The sequence below is a fragment of the Vicugna pacos genome, chromosome 29 (assembly GCF_048564905.1).
Source record: "Vicugna pacos chromosome 29, VicPac4, whole genome shotgun sequence".
In the NCBI taxonomy this organism is placed as follows: Eukaryota; Metazoa; Chordata; class Mammalia; order Artiodactyla; family Camelidae; genus Vicugna; species Vicugna pacos.
Window position 1 is genome coordinate 5,425,346 of NC_133015.1, and position 18,996 is coordinate 5,444,341.

An 18,996-nucleotide genomic window follows, 5' to 3' on the forward strand; every position below is an offset into this window, starting at 1 on the left:
ACTTACCTTCTATTAGGGGGGGATAGATACTAAGCAACAGGATAAGAAAATTATATAACATATTAGAAGGTGAAAAGTACTACAAAAAATAAAACGTTGAACGAGGTGGGGGATCAGGAATGCTTACTACAAGTGGAGAGAGAGAGAGAGAGACAGACAGACTAAGAAAGAGAGAGAATGAGATTTCCCTACTGATTTGGATTTTTGCCAGGAATGTCTCAGTTTGTATAGACATTTGCATGGAATGGAGCTTTGTTCCTAAGGGGAATTGTTACATTTCCCTTGGTAATATCTTTCCCACCAACGTAGAAAAGGCGTATGGAAGGGCGGAGTTGTAAAGCATACCAGGTTTACTAAAGGAACAACAAAATGCACTCAGGAATTGGAATGTACAGTTACAGAGTTCTGGGGTGATCAGGAGAATAAGAGCACATTCTTTGCCTTCGTGAACTAAAAATTTAAAATAAAGTCTCTAAGAAAAGACAAGAAGATGCTTAAGTACACAACAAAAGAGTAATTGTATATAATTGACCAACCTCAATCTTAAAAGAAAAAAATGTGTAAAACTGTTATAAAGGTGGATAGTGAAAGTTTGGGAAAGGACAAAACAACTAGATTTAATAAAGTTAAAATTTCCAGAGGATGATAAAAAGGAAAATCTAAAGGAGGTGAACTTCAAGACAAGCTTTGAAAGAAGTGAGGGGCATTATTTTCACAGAAAAGGAAGGCACACTTTTATTTCTTGTCCAGGGGACTAGATACAGTGTACTGGGGATGGATGAGCCACCTATCTGTAAAAACACCCCGAATGTCTAGGTGAAATAGAATGTATCTCTTTTTAAAAACACAGCATTGAGTTAGCAAGGAAGTAAGGCATTTACAGCAGCCTGCATCTGAGTGGAAGTAGCAACTCAGATGGAAATGGAGCACTGAACTTGGCTTGTTTCTATGAAGACATTTGTTGAAGCTTGAATATGAGCTTTAGTTTTTATGTCCTTGTCGATCAGAGAGGACAGGAGACAGTGCCCACATTAAAGGAGAGGAAACGTATAATCATCTAATTGGGGAGTAAGAATGCTTCCTCCCATATCAGTAAACAAAGGATGCTGTGGCCATCAAATCATTACACTGCAGCTCAAACCATCGCTTTGCAGCCGCCCGGCTGGTGCACCCTGAAGGGATGCACCTCAGGATGGGAAGCACAGGATACTAGCCTTAGACAGCTCTGTGCATATCAAAGTGGTCGGCAGTTAGATAGAAATGAGCACCAGGCAAGGAGACAGGAAGGTGGGGAGCCACCCAGAAAATAACAGTATGCCTACGCTCAGGATAAGGGGCTCCAAAAACTTTTACTTTCTCTAAATGAAGGCCAGCAAAGACGCCAGCTAGGATCGAATGCAGTAGAGAGAAGGACCCGGTTTAACTTGACCCAGTGCTCATTACAATGTAATTAACATTGCACTTTGAGCCCCCTCCCGTAGGTTTCTCTGTGCGCATCATGGGTAAGAACATGCACAAAAGACATGGGCGTGCCTGAGCACTAGGAACGTGAGCTGTCAGTCAGCCTGAGCACTCAAATAACATGACTAATCAATCAGTCAATCACAAAAAACGCCCCCAAGCCAGGATATAAAAACAGGAAAAACAAAGGAGCCGGACCATTTTTCCTTTCTTAGATTAGTCCGCCCCCAGTTCTCAGGAAGGCACTATATTTTACTACCTTTTAACTTCACTAATAAAACTGTTTATATCGAACTGTCTGTCTCCCGTTAGAAATTCATTTTTTCAGGTGACTAAGAACCGAGGTAACATTCATTTCCCTCCTCCTGGTAACAAAAGGAATAATTTCAGTGAGCCCAGACTTTTGCATCGTCCCATATATAGAAAAGTGCTAAATTCCTTAACTTGAGATGTTCGTTTTCTTTAATTAACAGTAATCTTTTGAGGATCTGACATGAAAATATCTATAGCTGTATAAAATCCATACGAGACACCAGGCACATTCTTTAAGATCAAGGAATTTAAAAGGGCATTCCCTATCACCAACTCTATAGAACATTGCACTGGATACCCCAGTCAGTGAAGTAAGATAGCAAAACAGTATCAAAATCAGAAAGAAGAAATGAAACCATCATAATTGCTGATAATAGGTGGGTCCACATAAAAACTTCAAAGCATCCACAGATTATTGTTAATAAGAGAATTTAGTAAATTTGTTGGACTCAAAGCCAACATACAAAGTTTAATTGCATATCTCTGCATAGCAATACATATTTAAGAATATAACTTTAAAAGATGCCATTTATATAGTATAAAAGTAAAATACCTGGGGATAAACACATTATAAAATTTGAAAGATGTTTATGGAGAAAATTCTAAAGCTGTATTGGGAGACTTTACAGTTACCTTACATAAAAAGAGAAATTGGAAGACTTGATATAATTAACATTTCAGTGTTCCCCAAGTTGATTGATTGATTCTATGTATTTCCAGTAAAATCCTCAGATACTCTTTTTGTGTCTGTGTGGAGTTTGACAAGTTGCTTCTAAAATTTATATGACAGAGCAAAACATCAAGATAGCCATGATATACTGCAAGAAAAAAAGTTGGCAAAGTTGCTTTATCAAAATTTATTTTAAAGCTGTAGTAATTAGTAATTAAAACTATAGTTTTGGTACAAAGATAGACAATGAACCGATGGAGCAGAGAACCCCAAAAGGAGGTAGCATATATAGATACTTGCTTGGACTGTGATCGAGTTGGCACAGAAGATGAGTGAGGAGAAGATAGACTGCGCTGATGTGGTAACAACTGATTACTCCAAGGACAAATGTGAAAACTGGGTGTCTACCTTACATCCTAGAGAAAAATCAGTTACTTACTGGATTCAAAACCAAAATGTGAGGGGAAAAGATATAAAACTTTCTGGGAGAAATATACTAGAATACTGTTATGAGATCAAACTTTGGAAGGATAATCTTAAACCAGACATAAAAACCACTAGCCTTAAAATATAAGAATGATAAATTCTGCCACATTAAAATTAAGAATTTCTGCCCATCAAGAGTCACATAAAGACAATGGAAAGAAGAGTCCCAAACTGGATGAAGGAATCCTAGACAAATGATTTGTGTCTGGAATATATATTCATTCATCTAATAGGAAAAAGAGACAAACCAACAAATGGAAAATTGAGCTAAAACTAGTAAAGTCACTTTACAGAAGACGAGGTACGAATGCTGAATTCAACACAAGAGAAGATTCTCAACCTAGTAATGGCAAATGCAATGAAAAAACACTGTGACATATAATTGATACCTATTGCACTGACAACAATTTAGAAGTCTGACAAAGATCCTGAGTTGGTGAGGTTTTGGAGTTAAAAACAAACAAACAAAAAGATCATTGCAGGTATTAGCAGAAATTAGTACAGCTATTTTGGAAAATAATTTGGTAGTTTATAATAAACTTAAAATGCTTAAATTCTCAAGTTTGCAAGCAGATTCATACCAAGTACTAATATTTAGAGATCTTATGTTATCCTCAAGAAAGGATGTCAATTGAATTATTCTAGACACATTCTTTGGAGAATGGCCAAAAAATCCTAGTTAAATTCCTATTTATTATTCAGAAGTACCCACAGGGGTACTTACGCACCAAGCTGGCAGACTCTGGTATCTGAGTATGAGAATCATATTCTTGCAGAGGGGGTTGGTAAAACCAGATAAGCACCATTAGAAAGAAGTCTCTTGAAAAGTTTCTGTTCCGGTGCACTGCACATCACACCTGTCCAAGCATAGGGACGAAGCAGAAGGGAACTAAAGCTTTACCCACGCCTAGCCCATGACTGGGGACCACAGCCCTCCATGTGGAGGGGGAGGAGCTATTTGCATTCTGTCATATGACATTATGAGCCTCTGTCAGGACCAACCAAGAGGCTTCTAGAACAGACCCTGTATCTATTTTGAGGTTGCAATATTATTGAAAAAAATAATGTACTCCAAAATTAGTCTTCTTATATTAAATCTCAGATTTAAATAACTGAAAAAATGTCCTGTTGGGTACTAACTCCAATCTTTTCACAGTAAATTACTTACAAATATATTAATGCTCTAAAAAGTTAATTGATTTTCTTTCCTTCTTTATTTTTTTAAGCTAGATAGGTGAAGTCAATATACCATGACAGAAATAACTATAAAGTTACAGAACTGAAAAAAGTCAATGAGCTGAACGTATTCTGATTTGAGGTTAATGAGACGAGGCAAATGGAGACAGGTATGGTTCGCAACAAAGCACCATCCTCAGAAATGCTATGTCAACTCATGCAGTTATATTTATTTGAACAATTCTTTGAGGGTACTACTAGAGATGGTAGTAAAAGTGTTACCTCTTGCTTTTGACTCTTGGGAAGATACCTCCAATTCAACACCCAAACAGTGGTGGCTCCCCCTTCTTGCACCTTCATTTTACTTTATTCCATCATTCCACAGGCACCGACTTCTGAGTGTTTGTTTGCTTTCATTTCGAATTCTAAAGGGCAGTCATAACTTCACTCAACTTCTTATGCCATTCAGCACCCGTCGCAGTCACAATGCTGTTTACCCAGGAAGTGCTCTCTGAGTCCACTGGTTAAGTAAATTCATACACATCAGAAGTAACGTCCTTGAATGGGAATGCAGTGTGTCTAGCCAAACACACTTTGTCAGCCTATTTCCTAAAGTGGTATTTATCTGAACAATGTCTTGGAAGGTGTTAATAACTATGTCACCAAACAAATAAATTACAGTAAAACAAGTTTGGTAAAAATGCTATAACATATGCCTTTCTCAGATATCTGCAATGCATACTAAAGGATAAAAGTCTGGAAAAAAGAAGCATTTGCATTCAGTTGTCTTTAACTCAAATGCTTATATATATGTGAATATAGAGTATTTTTTGCACCACGCACTTATTAACTAACATCCAGCAAGACAGAGTGCTCCAGAACACTGGTTGACAAGATACTCTGAAATACTTAGAAAAATATTTCACATTTACTTCTTTGCCATGTATTCAGTTTGGAACATCCTTATTTGAGAAGATAAATTGATGTTTTAAATTACACGTTATTTACACTGCTTACCTCTACCACTAGTGATCCCTGTGGGTATCTGTCATTTCTACAGAAATCTGACCTTGATATTGAATTGACATCTAACTTACAGCATCATTAGGCATCCAAGGTTACCAATGTTACTATTTAGATGGAGAAAAAAATTAAAAGAAATATTTTTCTATAGAAATTAGTTAAATGTAATATCTTTATTCTTGGGATTTTTTTTTTGGTTTTGTTTCCTTCCCCAGGTTTAAGTAAATGTTTAAATAATTCAGCCATGGCATATAGACTTCCAGGAAAAGTCATTCAGAGTCTTTTATTGTTCACATTTAGAAGATTTAGGGATTCATTACTGTTACATTGAATAAAAATTCAGGATATAAAGAAAATAGTCTGTTCTGTTTGACAAGTGAATGCATAAAACCATATATTACCTTAGTATAAGCCCAGTGCCATTAAAAAGTGTTTTTGCAGTTATTATGAGTTTAGACCCTCGGAACAATCCTGCGAAATGAGCACAGCAGGAATCATTCTTCCCAGGCCATGTGTATAGGTGTCTGAGATACTGAGACACTGAATGGCTTTCATATTAGCATCATTAGCTCAGTTCGCTGCAATTGTCTTTGTTAGTGAGCATGGCCCGTGGTCCAGGCACTGAACTAGAAGGAGAGGGTGATATCTTACCCCTGCCCTGAGGGAGAGGTGACTGTCGGAGAGTCAGCAGCAGCCTTGAACTGGAGCGGCACCAGACTCGTGTTCTAGAACTTTCCCTACCCTCTCATTGCTCTTAACCAGACTTTGGATGTCGTGTTTTCCAACCTACCTAATCCCGGTTTGGCTGTGGAAAGCAGCCTGTAGAGTAATATACTCTGAAGCCCCAGGAGTTTTGGCATCATGGGGGGAGGATGTATGATTAAAGGGATGCTCTAGGGAGATCTGTCTGGCAGCCGCAGGGGAAACACATTTGACTTTCAGCTCAGCTACTTGAGACTTCTTGGCCCGGTAGGTTCACAGACCTGTGGTCTGCTGGAGCTGCCCAGAATTATTTTCACTCTAAGTTAAAAAAAAAAAAAAAGCAAAGAAAACACCATAGTTGCAGATGCAACTATGCGCTCTAAAATATGAACATTTGAAGCATTTGAAGCCTAAAGCTGAGAGTGGAACCAATTTTGCACAAAAGTAAATGGCTTTCTAATCTTGTTGTTTCTCCATTCCCAGAATCAAAGCTAGTTTTAACACTTGAAATATATCCTTAATAGTATGTTAAAATATTCACTGTTATGGGAATGAAACTGTAGTCTCATTTTACTGGGCAGTCACTGAATTGTGACCATTTTAATGAGCCTTTGGACCTAGTTTCATGAATTAGTTGTGACACAGCACTGTGGCACGCTGGCCTTTGGTTATTAGAATGCTAATGGAAAGATCACTGGTTGGCCAGATTCCCATTTGTTACCAGAAAATACTCTATGCTCCCAGGCTTAGTCTGTAAGGACAAATAAAAATGGAAACTTGAACTTATTACTAATTACCTGGTAAGTCTGATCATTGTACGTGACTTATTTCAATTCAGACTGCGTTTCCCCCCAATAGAACCTGAAGAAAAAAATAGTAGGCATGTATACTTGGATGCTCATTTTTATTTACTGTCTATTACATCCGACAGCTCTATTAAGAAGAAAATAGAAACGCTACCAATTATTCATTTTCACTGATCAAATAATTATTGACCACACAGAATGTGCCAGGTCCTGTGCTGTCTTAGGTAAATAGCTATAAACGTTGTTTGTGCTTCTATGGAATCACAGAGAAATCAACCTGCAGCTAACTGTAGTAAATGCAATGAATGTCACAATAAAGATGTAGACTCTGTGCTTCGTGAACATGGTGCCCCATCTTCTATTGCTGAGATGCCCTTAAGGGTCCATTCTTAGCAGATGAGATGGTTTTCTCCCAAGACACCAGTTATAATGTCAGCAGCTTCACAGACACACATCCATCAGCAAATTCTCCAAAAACCTCAGCCTGTTTGTCTTTTTGTTTATTTTGCTCTCCCCATTGAAGCTTCTGCTGGCTAATTGTCAAAATTCCTTTGATTTGCCTTGAAGCACAAGCAGTCTTGAAACCTGATGAAACATTGTGGCTTTGGTGTATGTTTAATAAATGTCTAGTTTAATGTTATTTAGCAGAGAATACAAGCACATTTTCAAATAGGTATCAAGCAAACACCAAATGGTAATAACTATCAACTTTGAAATACCTAAAACTTCCAACTTGGTTCATTTTTTCAACATTAATTTCATTATCTTAGATAAATTTTTTGAAGAATGTGTTTTTATATTCCATGATTGTCTCTACAAGTCTCCACAAAGGTGAAAATGAAGGACAACATGTTTTATTAAGATAAAGTCTCCAGAAACCATATGAATAAAATATAAAATTTGGATAAATGTTCCAGTAGCATCGTGAATATGTTTAGAACCTTGATTAACAATTTTATAAATACACTTAATGATCAATTGACATCAACAGTGGAGACAATTGTTAGATAATCAGAAAAAAATACTTAGTGAAAAATAATCTTAGCTGTATGTTCATTATTAATGCGTAGACATAACACTATTAATTTCTTTCCCAAGAGTTTACTTAGTTTCATATTTGGGGACACAATATTCTTTATGGAAAGGAAAATTCAACCAAGAGAATCTGGATTATCTATTTTTTTAAGAGCTCAGATTTCAATCAGTGGAGTAAAGTAGACTCTGAGATTTGAGTATTGCTTCTTTCTGTTCCCTTCTTTTTCTAATTTTTTCTCTTTTCATAAGTGTATATATGGACTTATTTTTTCAAGTCCTTTTTGTAGTGATTTTGTATTCAGTTTGGTTTAAGACACCAAAGCTACTGTGGTACGTATTTTATAATTTGTAAATACAATGAAATGCCAAGCTAATTTTAGGTAGTTAACTGCATTAGTAATGAACTCTGTAAAAAAAATGTTCTTAGTAAATCATTCAGAATTGAAGGAAAGATCAGTAGGTTTTCAGCTAATCAAAAGCTGAAGATGTTAATCCCCACTACACTAGCCCTACAAAAAATGATAAATGGACTTCTTTGAGCTGAAAATAAATGGTATAATTAATAACAAGAAAACATACGAAAGTAAAAATCTCACTGGCCAAGGTAACGTTTAGTAGAGGTAATGGATCAATCACTGGTAAAGTATGAAGGTTAAAAGACAAAAATAGTAAAATTAACTATAACTACTATAATTAGTTACTGGTGCATGTAGAATGAGACATCAAAATATAAAATGTGGTGGAGTAAAAGTGTGAAGTTTCAAAATCTGCTTAAGTTTAATTGCTATCAATTTAAAACAGACTATTATATACATAGGATATGTGAACCTCACAGTAACCACAAAGCAAAAACTCATATTAAATATACAGAAGAAAATGAGAAAGGCATCGAAACAGAACAGTAACCACAAGAGAAGAAAGAGAAGAAAGGAACAGAGAGGAACTAAAAAAACAGACATAAAACATAAAACATCAGTAATTATTTTAAATATAAATGGACTAAACTCTACAACTGAGAGATATAAAGTGGCTGAATGGATTAAAAAAAACAAAAACAAAAACAAAAAAGCCAAGACCCATCTACATGCTGCCTACAAGAGACACTTCAGAAGTAAGGACATGCAGACTGAAAGTGAAGGGCTAGAGGAAGGTATTCCAATAAAATGGAAACAAAATGGTTGTTCCATGACATGTCAACTAAAAACAAATGTTGCAGTGAAACCGAGGTGCAAATATCTTTTTGAGTTAGTGTTTTTATTTCCTTTGGATAAATACCCAGAAGTGGAATTTCTGGATCATAAGATAGTTCCTAATTTCATTTTTTCCCTCACAAGGATTTCTTTATGTCTAGGTTAGGTGCTTGTCTCAGGGGCTCAGAATTACAAATAATTGGTGGAATGTCTAGACTATGACTTTCAAGAAATATGTGACTATGGGCACTAGGGGAAAAATTTAATATCACAGATAACCCAGTAGAGTTAAAAATAGCCATTTTGTTAAAAATATACTAGACTTTGGACAATGAAGAAGACTAAATAACTAATAAATTTCTGAATTGTAAAATAAGGTGCACAATATCTATGCAATACTCAGTATTGTTTTCTCCATATTTTAAGGTAGTTAAACCTTAGACAAGACAGACAAATAACTTGCATTAAGGCTACTCAGTTATTAGTGTTCTGGTAGAACACACATTTAAACTAGATTCTTTCTGAATCCAGAGGTACATTCCTCAAAATATACCCAATTATCTGCTCCTGCTTAAGTGTAGAAATGTTATGCTGTTGCTCTTGGCAACCACAAATACTTGAGACAAAGATACGTAGGGATGTTTGTTTCCATTGTATATTTGTTGAATGACTAGTGCAGGCAGTTTGGTACTTGGGTTGGTGGTTATTAGTTTTGATGAATATTTTTCAGGGACAGGATCTTGAGTGTGTGCATTTAGGGAGGAGACAGATTCTAGGGGCATTATCTGATAGTGATTGATTACCATGGTAACTAAAAAAAAAAGTCCACAAATTTTTTCCAACATGTAACGGCCTGTAATGAGTACATAAAAACAAACAAACAGACAAAGATATAATAGGCTGAATAATAGTCCTCTGAAGGCATGCAGCCCCTAGGTCCCAGAACCTGTGACTATGTCACATTGTACAGCAAAGTGGAATTAAAATGATTTTAAAATAGAGAGATTATCCCATATTATCTTGGTGGGCCCAATGCAATCACAATGTTCCTTAAATTTGGAAGGATTAGGAAGAAGGGAAGGTCAGAGGAATGCAGTGTGAGGAGGACATTGTTAGCTCTGGAGATGAAAGGAGGGGACCATGAGCAAAGGCATGTGGGAAGCCTTTAGGAGCTAGCAAAGACCCAAAACAGATTCTCCCCAAGAGTCTCCAGAATGGAACACTGCCCAGCTGATGCCTTTACTTTTGCCCAGTGAGACTTGTGCCAAACTTCTGACCAACAGAACTCTAAGATCATAAATGTGTATTGTTTTAATCCACTAAATTTATGGTATAGGTATACCTTAGAGATATTGTGGATTCAGTTTCAGACTTCTGCAATAAAGCGTGTCACACAAATTTTTTGGTGTCCTAGTACATACAAAATTTCTATTTACACTATACTGTAGTTGATTAAGTGTGCAGTAGCATTATGTCTAAAAAACAAAGCGTATACCTTAATTAAAAATACTTTATTGCTAGAAAATGCCAACCATCACCTGAACCTTCAATGAGTCGTAATCTTTTTTCCTGGCTCCATACTGATGGCTGCTGACCGATCGGAGTGGTGATTGCTGACGTCTGGCGTGGCTGTGGCAATTTCTTAAAATAAGACAACGATGACATTTGCTTCATTGCTTGACTCTTCTTGTGGTATCTGGTGCTGTTTGATACCATTTTAGCCATAGTAGAACTTCTTTCAAAAATTGGAGTTGATCCTCTCGAACCCTGCTACTGCTTTATCAACTAAGTTTATGTGCTATTCTAAATCCTTTGGTGTCATTTCAACAGACTTCACAGCATCTTCACCAGCAGTAGTTTCCATTTTGAAAAACCACTTTCTTTGCTCATCCATAAGAAGCAACTCCTCACCCATTAAAGCTTTATCAAGAGATCACAGCAATTCAGTCACCTCTTCAGGCTCTATTTCTCTCTTTTAAAAATAGATCTATTTATTTTATTTTTATTTTATCTTATTAAATTTGAAAGGGGAGGTAATTAGGCTTATTTATTTATTTACTTAATTTTTAATGGAGGTACTGGGGATTGAACCCAGGGTCTCGTGCATGCTAAGCATACGCTCTACCACTGAGCTGTACCCTCCCCCCTCAGGCTCTATTTCTAATTCTAGTTTTCTTGCAGTTCCTACCGCAGGTGTAGTTACTTACCCTACTGAAGTCCTGAACCCCTCCAAGTCATCCATGAAAGTTGGAATCAATTTCTTCCAAACTCCTGTTAATGTTGATATTTTGACCTCTTCCCATGAATCACGAATGTTCTTAATGGCTTCTAGAACAATGAATCCTTTTCAGAAGGTTTTCAATTGACTTTGCCCGGATCCATCAGAGGAATCACTATTTATGGCAGCTATCGCCTTACAAAATGTATTTCTTAAATCATAAGACTTGAAAGTTGAAATTACTTCCTGATCCATGGGCTACAGAATGGATGTTGTGTTAGCAGACATGAAAACTACATTAATCTCATACGTCTTCATCAGAACTCTTGGGTGACCAGGTGCATGTCAGTGAGCAGTACTATTTCAAAAGGCATCTTTCATTCCGAGCAGAAAGTCTCAACAGTGGGCTTACAATATTCAGTAAATCATGTTGTAAAGAGCTGTGCTGTCATCCAGGATTTGTTGTTCCATTTACAGAGTACAGGCAAGGTCAATTTAGCATAAGTCTTAGGAGCCCGGGGATTTTCAGAATGGTACATAAGCATTGGCTTCAACTTGAAGTCACCAGCTGCGATAGCCCCTAAGAAGAGATTCAGCCTATCCTTTGAAGCCTTGAAGCCAGGTACTGACTTCTATTCTCTTGCTATGAAAGTCCTAAATGGGATCTTCTTCCAGTATAAGACTGTTCCATCTACACTGCAAATCTGTTGTTAGTGTAGCCACCTTCACTAATTCTGAGCTACATCGTCTGGATAATTTGCTGCACCTTCTATATCAGTACTTGCTAATTTACCTTTCAGTTTGATGTTATGGAGATGGTGTCTTTCCTTAAAACCTCATGGACCAGCCTCTGCCAGCTTCAAACTTTTCGTCTGCAGCTTCCTTACCTCTCTACCTTCATAGAATGAAATACAGTTAGGGCCTTGCTCTGAATTAAGGCTTTGACTTAAGAGAATGTTGTGGCTGGTTTAATCTATCCAGACCACTAAAACTTTCTCCATGTCAGCACTGGGGCTGTTTCATTTCCTTATCATTTGGGTATTCACTGGAGTAGCACTTTTAATTCCTTTCAAGAACTTTTCCTTTGCAGTCACAACTTGGCCAACTGGTACAAGAGGCCTAGCTTTCAGTCTACCTTTTCCACATGGCTGCCTCACTAAGTTTAATGATTTTTAGCTTTGATTTGAAGTGAGAAGCGCACAACTCTTCCTTTTACTTGAACACTTGGAGGCCACTGTAGGGTTATTAATTGGCCTAATTTCAATTTTGCTGTGTCTCAGAAAATAGGGACACCCGAGGAGAGGGAGAGAGCTGAAGAAAAACATGGGCTGGTAGAGCAGTCAGAGCACACACAACATTTATTGATTAAGTTTGTCATCCTATATGGGCACAGTTCCTGGTGCCCCAAAACAATTACTATACTAACATCAGAGATCACTGATCACAGATCACCACAACAAATATAATAAAAAAGTTTGAAATATTGTGGGAATATCCAAAATATGACACAGAGATATGAAGTGATCAAATGCCGTTGGAAAAATGGTGCTGATACACTTGCTCGATGCAGGATTGCCACAGACCTTCAATTTGTAAAAAAATGCCATATCTGCAAAGTGGAATAAAGGGAAGTTCAATAAAATGAGGTCTGCCTATAATTTGTTACAGCAGCAATAGACAAGTGATGATAATGCCCTTTGTTTCAAAAAGTACAATGTAATTCACCTCTGCATGGGTGCAGGCTGGACATACATCTAGTAAACAGAATGTCTGACTCACTTCTAATGAACACAATGTAGCAGAAAATGGGACATCACTTCAGAGATCAGGTTACAAAAAGACTGTGTCTCCCATCTTGGGTACACTCTCTCCTGGATTTCTTCCTCATTCTGAGGTAGCTGGCTGCCATGTCAGGCACCGTGTGGAGAGTTCAAGCCCTACCAGTAACCACACGGAAGACCCTGGAAGACTTTCTTCCCCAAGTCAAGCCTTTAGATGCTTGTAACCCCCACTGACACCTTGATGGCCGCCTGGTGAGAGTCTAAACCAGAGCCACCTCAGATTCTGGACCCACAGAAATGGTGAAATAATCAATGCTTGCTATTTCAGGCTACAAGGCTCTGGGGTAAGTTGCTACGTGGTGATAGATATCTAGTACAATGACTCTAAGGTTCGTCTTCACCTACCAAAATAAAACAAGCAGAAACAATGCTAATTAGGGGAGTATCCTCCCTTTCTCCAGATGAACTCTGATGTGAATGTGCATATTTCACTGGAAAGTTAGGAGAAAAACATACAATATTTTTTGCTTAACAATGTACATGTATAAAATCTGATGCTTTTATAAATATACTCTAACCAGCTTTTATTCAGACTATAAATGGAATTAAAACTTCAACGTTGAGAATAAAATTTCTCATAACACACAGTTTTGCTAAGAATACATTCATCCACTTTTACACACATTTTAATGGATCAAAGCTGTCAAAACTACTGAGAGATCAACTAAGGCAATTAACCTCTAATTTTTCCCCTGTTCTTTCTTCACTTGTATTTTGCTTTTCCCTTGAAGTCTATACTTAATGGAACAAAGTATGTCATAAACTGAGATTAATTAATGGGTTTTATACTTTGCTATACAGAAATATTCTCCAAGCTGTAATTTACAAAGTGTAACAACTTTCAGCCTAATATAATATATATATGATATATATAAAATATATCCATTAAATAAAGAAAATAGCCACTAACCTCATGCTACTTCTATGTTGAATTTACAATGGAAAATGATTATTGAAATAGAGTATTTTTCTTTCCTGATATGAGTGGAACTTGTTTTGGCTGAGGAAATATATAACCACTTTATACTTACCACATGAATAGTAGCCAATATTCTTCAAATTTTTTCCCTCCCCACCCTCTTTTTTAATTTTGCTAACATTCAGATCAAAAATTCAGTGCTCACAACTTCTTTTAAATGGAAGTATAATTTAACCAAATCCATCGCCTCCTGCATTATTAAAATACAATCCCCCAAATTCAGTTTAAATATTGACTTGTGTATAAATCATTTCCATGTACAAATATAAAGGAAATAAACAAGTGGACAGTGGGGATTTTGCTTCCATGAGGCTGAATAAATTTCCTTAACTAAGTGTGGCAGTAGCAAAAAATTTTCTTTTATGTAAATCAGTGTCCCTTATTATCTTCTCGGTGAAATCAGTACTAGTTTCAGCTTTCAAAACTAACTGCTAAGGAAATTTCTAGTGAAAAGAGATTATGTTCTTTTATTTTATAATATCCTCTCCTATTATAGTAATATTTGCTCTTACATCTGGTCTGAGTTTACTTAACAGCCTATAGTTCAATATTCATTCTAAATTCTATTTATATTCAGCAACAATCAGGTTCATATTTCTACACAGAGGATATGGAATGCTGCTTCTCAGAAGCACTTTTCCTACTTAATGTAAACTTTCCTTGTTAGTATATCAACATATATGTTATCACTGCTAAATTAAGAGGGGGACAAGATATATACCACAGGAAATTTCAGATGAGAATGGTTGAGTGCACACTAACCGTCCTTAAATCAAGTAAGAAATTGATAAAGAAGAAAAATAATTTTTGTACATTTTAGAAAGGGAGCAGTAATCGTGATTTTATTCACAGTGTAATCAAAATGTGCTTCCATTATGTAAAGGGAAATGTGCTCATCTACAAATCAATGAGTGCCACTAATGAAAAAATAGAACAGCCTTTTAAAATGTATCTTTTATTATGTCTCTGCCCTGCATATAAAGCTTAGATAATAACTCATGACAAGAAAACGTCATCAGCAATATGAATATTAAAATATGAATATAATTAATTAGGCACAACTGCATTCCTCCTCAGAGTGAGGCTCCGGGATCAGCAGGTGATGCTGTATAAATGATCGTGTTAATAGTGGAATTGTTGGGAAGATAGTCATATGTAACTAGTGGGTTCCTAAAATATGTACGTAAATAGAATGACATTAAGCCATCAATATTTATTCTTAGAAAGGTGACAATTCATTGCTGGCAAAGCAAACATTTTTCAGTTGTGGATGTGGTTTGTGGCTAGGCTGTAACTGTCATTAGAATGTTTTAGCAGGTTTAAGCTCCCATCTGTGGGAACACATAGGGAACCGCCACTGAAGGACTGTTATGTGTTGTCCACGTTGTCTGGATAGTTTTGTGTGCTTTTCCCCTAACCTTTTCCCTTCATTTTGGGGGCTGCCTATAAATAAATTTGTATTACCCTACTTCTTATTTACCTATCTGATTTGCTTTACTCTGTGTCTTCTCTTCTTTACTTAGAAATTAGGCATCTGAAAACATGTCTGAAACATTACTTCAATATTTCAATGTTCCTGTTTTTTTAGGGGGAGGAGATTGTGGATGATACAGGGGCAATAAAATCCACGGTATACTGGTCCAGATAATGTATGTCCTTCATTCTTTATAGGTATATTACTAATCTCAAAATTTCAAAAAATATAGGTTGCCTCTATTTTTTCATGGTAATAAATTATAACAACTTTTCTGTAAACCTTTTTGGAAACGCTCTGCTTAACCACAGCTCACATGATTTAAAACTCCGACTTCAATACTTTTAGCTTAATGGCATTGTCAAATGTCGAGAACCCTCGGTAAGAGGTTGATTTTTTTTAACAATATGCCATATTTTACCTTTTTTATGACAGCTGCTAAGTCACAAAACATTTGCAGTAAAGAATGGTTCACCTAAGTGGATTACAGATTTAGTCACAATATTAAAGAACTTAGAATCTTCTGGATTTCTCTTGAGACCACATAATTCTATTATTATCTTTGTATTAACATGCAAAATATGTGCAGTTCAATATTATAAAACAATGTAAGATTAGACAGATTATTTTCTGTTCCTTAAAGAGGATGATTTATACACATCAATCATACACATTAATTCAACCATGTTGAAAAATCTACTAATTCAGTAAAAACAACAGTTTGCCAGTTCTATCTGGAAAATATTTGAACGTTTCAGTTTGAATTTGCAAGGCTGAAATGAAGTCCAGTTTACTCCTGGTTACAGTGTTTGTTAGACATATGGACGCAGGGATACAGGAAATACAGAAGGGGACGACTGACATTTGAAGTACCTGCCATACATCAGTGTCCCAGATGCCTTGGGAAGACTGTTGACAGCATGCCATTCATGTGTGTGACCGATAGGGGGTCAACAATGACGTTTAATGTCTCTACAAAAAGACTGTTACGTGGTTTGGGAGACACAGCACCTGCCTGTAGGAGACAGGACTGCTTCTTTGGCCACACCAGCATTTTACTCTGATCCATCCCCTCTCCAGGAGCTTTAGAGCATGCTTATGTCATTTTGCTGTGTTCCAACAGCTCCTTCAAATGGTACATCTGCACTCTCCCTATGTTACCTTGGCAGTTGAACCTCAGTGGTCCATGGTGCCTGAGCATCAATGTATTCATGGTTAGTCGCAGCATCAGGCTCAGGAGCAACACTGCCTGGGGTCAAAAATTAGCTCACTAGACTATGAATTTTTGCCCAATTGGTTTAAAATTCAGTTTAGCTATCGTTTCTTGAGGGCAATTTTTCCTGACTCCTTGGTAAAGTCCGTTTGTCTCTGCTGTTTGGGTTTACCTCTTTCATAGTATGCAGAACATGACATTTACTGTGAACTGCCACTAAGAGACAGTGCCTGATAGTTTCTCAGCACTTAGTAGGTGCTCAAAAATCATTTGTGAAATAAGTGAATACAGGATTCAAAAGAAGGAAAATAGTGAAAATGAATATGTATATGTATATGCATGACTGGGACACCGTGCTGTACACCAGAAATTGACACACGGTAACTGACTACACTTCAATAATAAGAAAAAAGGATAAAAGATTCAAAATTGTGTGTAACACAAAGTGATATGACGGCAAGTCTGTAGGAAAGTGTTCGAAGAAAATACAGCAGAGAGTAAGCTCAGTTAAAACACTATTAAAATGATGTGGATGAAAAATGAAAAGGCTAGAAACCGTGGTAGTGGTTGGGACAAAAAACACTGCAAAAAGGTAATAATACTTATTTCCTTAGAACTCCTTTCATCTGTGGAAGAGTTCTCATATATACAGATTTCAATCTCCGTTTCTTTGAACATTTGGCATATGATTTTTTTTAACTTCACTGCCTCACTTAACTAGTTGTTAGACAATGGGGAGGTTAACTTACTGCACAGTTCAATTCTCAGAGCGATGCTGCTGCCATTACAGCGAATTCTCTTTTCAGAAAGTATCAAAACCCAAAATGATCTTGTTAATTGCAGAGAAGCAGATGCTAGGGCAACTGAAGATTGCCAAGGAGAGTGGAAAGGAGACAAAGGACATAGAGGACCTACGAGAAAACTGGGGAAAATACCCGCTCATTGGTATTTTGCATTGTATCAAAACCTACATCAAAATATAATCAATAGGTTAAATAGTAATACCTTTAACACCTTTGAATCTGGTTACATATTTCTATATTATTAAACACATATTAAACATTTGCATTCAACCAGTCAGCAGATTCCAGAGTCTGATTAAAGAACTAAAAATTAGTATAGTTTGAAGTCAGGATGCAAAGTCAGTGTTTTTGAAGAGACCCACCCAAGAAGAAAGCTAACATGAGAAACAGATGTTCTATTTACTGTAAGCTATATATATATATTTTTTGCTATAGTAGTCACTGGCTTTAAAAACTAAAAGACAATATACCATTTCCTTTGCTTTTTAAGTAACCTAAAGAATTTCAGATATAGGAACATGGGGCAGGATTATAACAGATCATCTTGTCCTTAGAGATTTTCCCAAGATTAAGTAAGAAAGCCATGCTAGAGTTAGAGCTTTTCATTCTTCACCTGAGCTGCAGAGGCAGTAAGAAGATCAGATGAATTCAATCAAGTGATGCTGAAACTATCTGCAGCCTGAGTGGGGTTACAGAATTCTTCCCTACCCAATGAGCTAAAAACAGTTTAAAGAGAAAATGGAAAAGGACAACAAATGATGCACTAAGTTGCAAAGCAAATTCTCAGCTGAAATATATGGACTTGGCTTTTATTTTTGACCAAGCGTATAGAAATTAGCTCTAAGGAAAATTTCAAGGTGTTTACCTGTAACTTGGTTAGAATCTGAAAGAACGTCGGGTCCAACGTCTTTCTTTCGGCTTAAATATGTGATGAAGAGATAAGTATATCACAATCTTAGATTCTGTCTGATTACAGTGGAAGCTCTATTCTCCTTACCTCAGTATTTCTAAAAGATGAAAAACTAAGGAGACAGATGACAAATTAAATCAAGTCATTATTATTATTTTTCAGTTCACTTTTACATATTTAGTGTAATCTGTTTAATTTTGTTACTTAAGGTATCTGAAGCAGTAATTATAGCTTAATAGCATTTATAAGATCTATTTAGAAAAATGTGCATGCTAGATTTCTGTCCTCCCTTTTAGGCATTTTAAGTATTGAGAGAACTAGATGTACTGAAGTTATATATTCAATGTCATAAATGTTTAAGACAATATAATCAACTGTTTGTAAATGGGGTTGGCTTTATTGAGAAATTCAATTTATTAAAAGAGAATTAATTTGAACATTAATCAAAGAACATATTAAGAATAAGTATTCTTATTTTAATACAGTTATAAGTTGTATTAATGTAGAAATTGTATTTAAATGTATAAATTAAATTTAAAAGGATGCAAAATGAATGAATCTAAATCATAAGAAAATTAAGACTTGAATGTGTAACTTAATAAAGTTAATTTAAATAAAAATTAGCCTACTTAAATATCTACATACAAAACTATCATTAGACAGTAAGTACCTTAAATGGTAGCCTGCTATTTGGTTT

At 36.2% G+C, this 18,996-nt stretch overlaps 1 protein-coding gene and 1 long non-coding RNA gene across 20 annotated transcripts in view; one reads left to right on the forward strand and one right to left on the reverse strand.

Annotated features, from left to right (window-relative positions):
* RALYL (RALY RNA binding protein like) overlaps positions 1-18,996 on the reverse strand; it is a 584,818-nt gene that overhangs the window by 105,327 nt on the left and 460,495 nt on the right. The window lies entirely within an intron of this gene.
* The window catches only part of LOC140690228 (uncharacterized), a 42,143-nt gene that overhangs the window by 17,220 nt on the left and 5,927 nt on the right, over positions 1-18,996 (forward strand). The window lies entirely within an intron of this gene.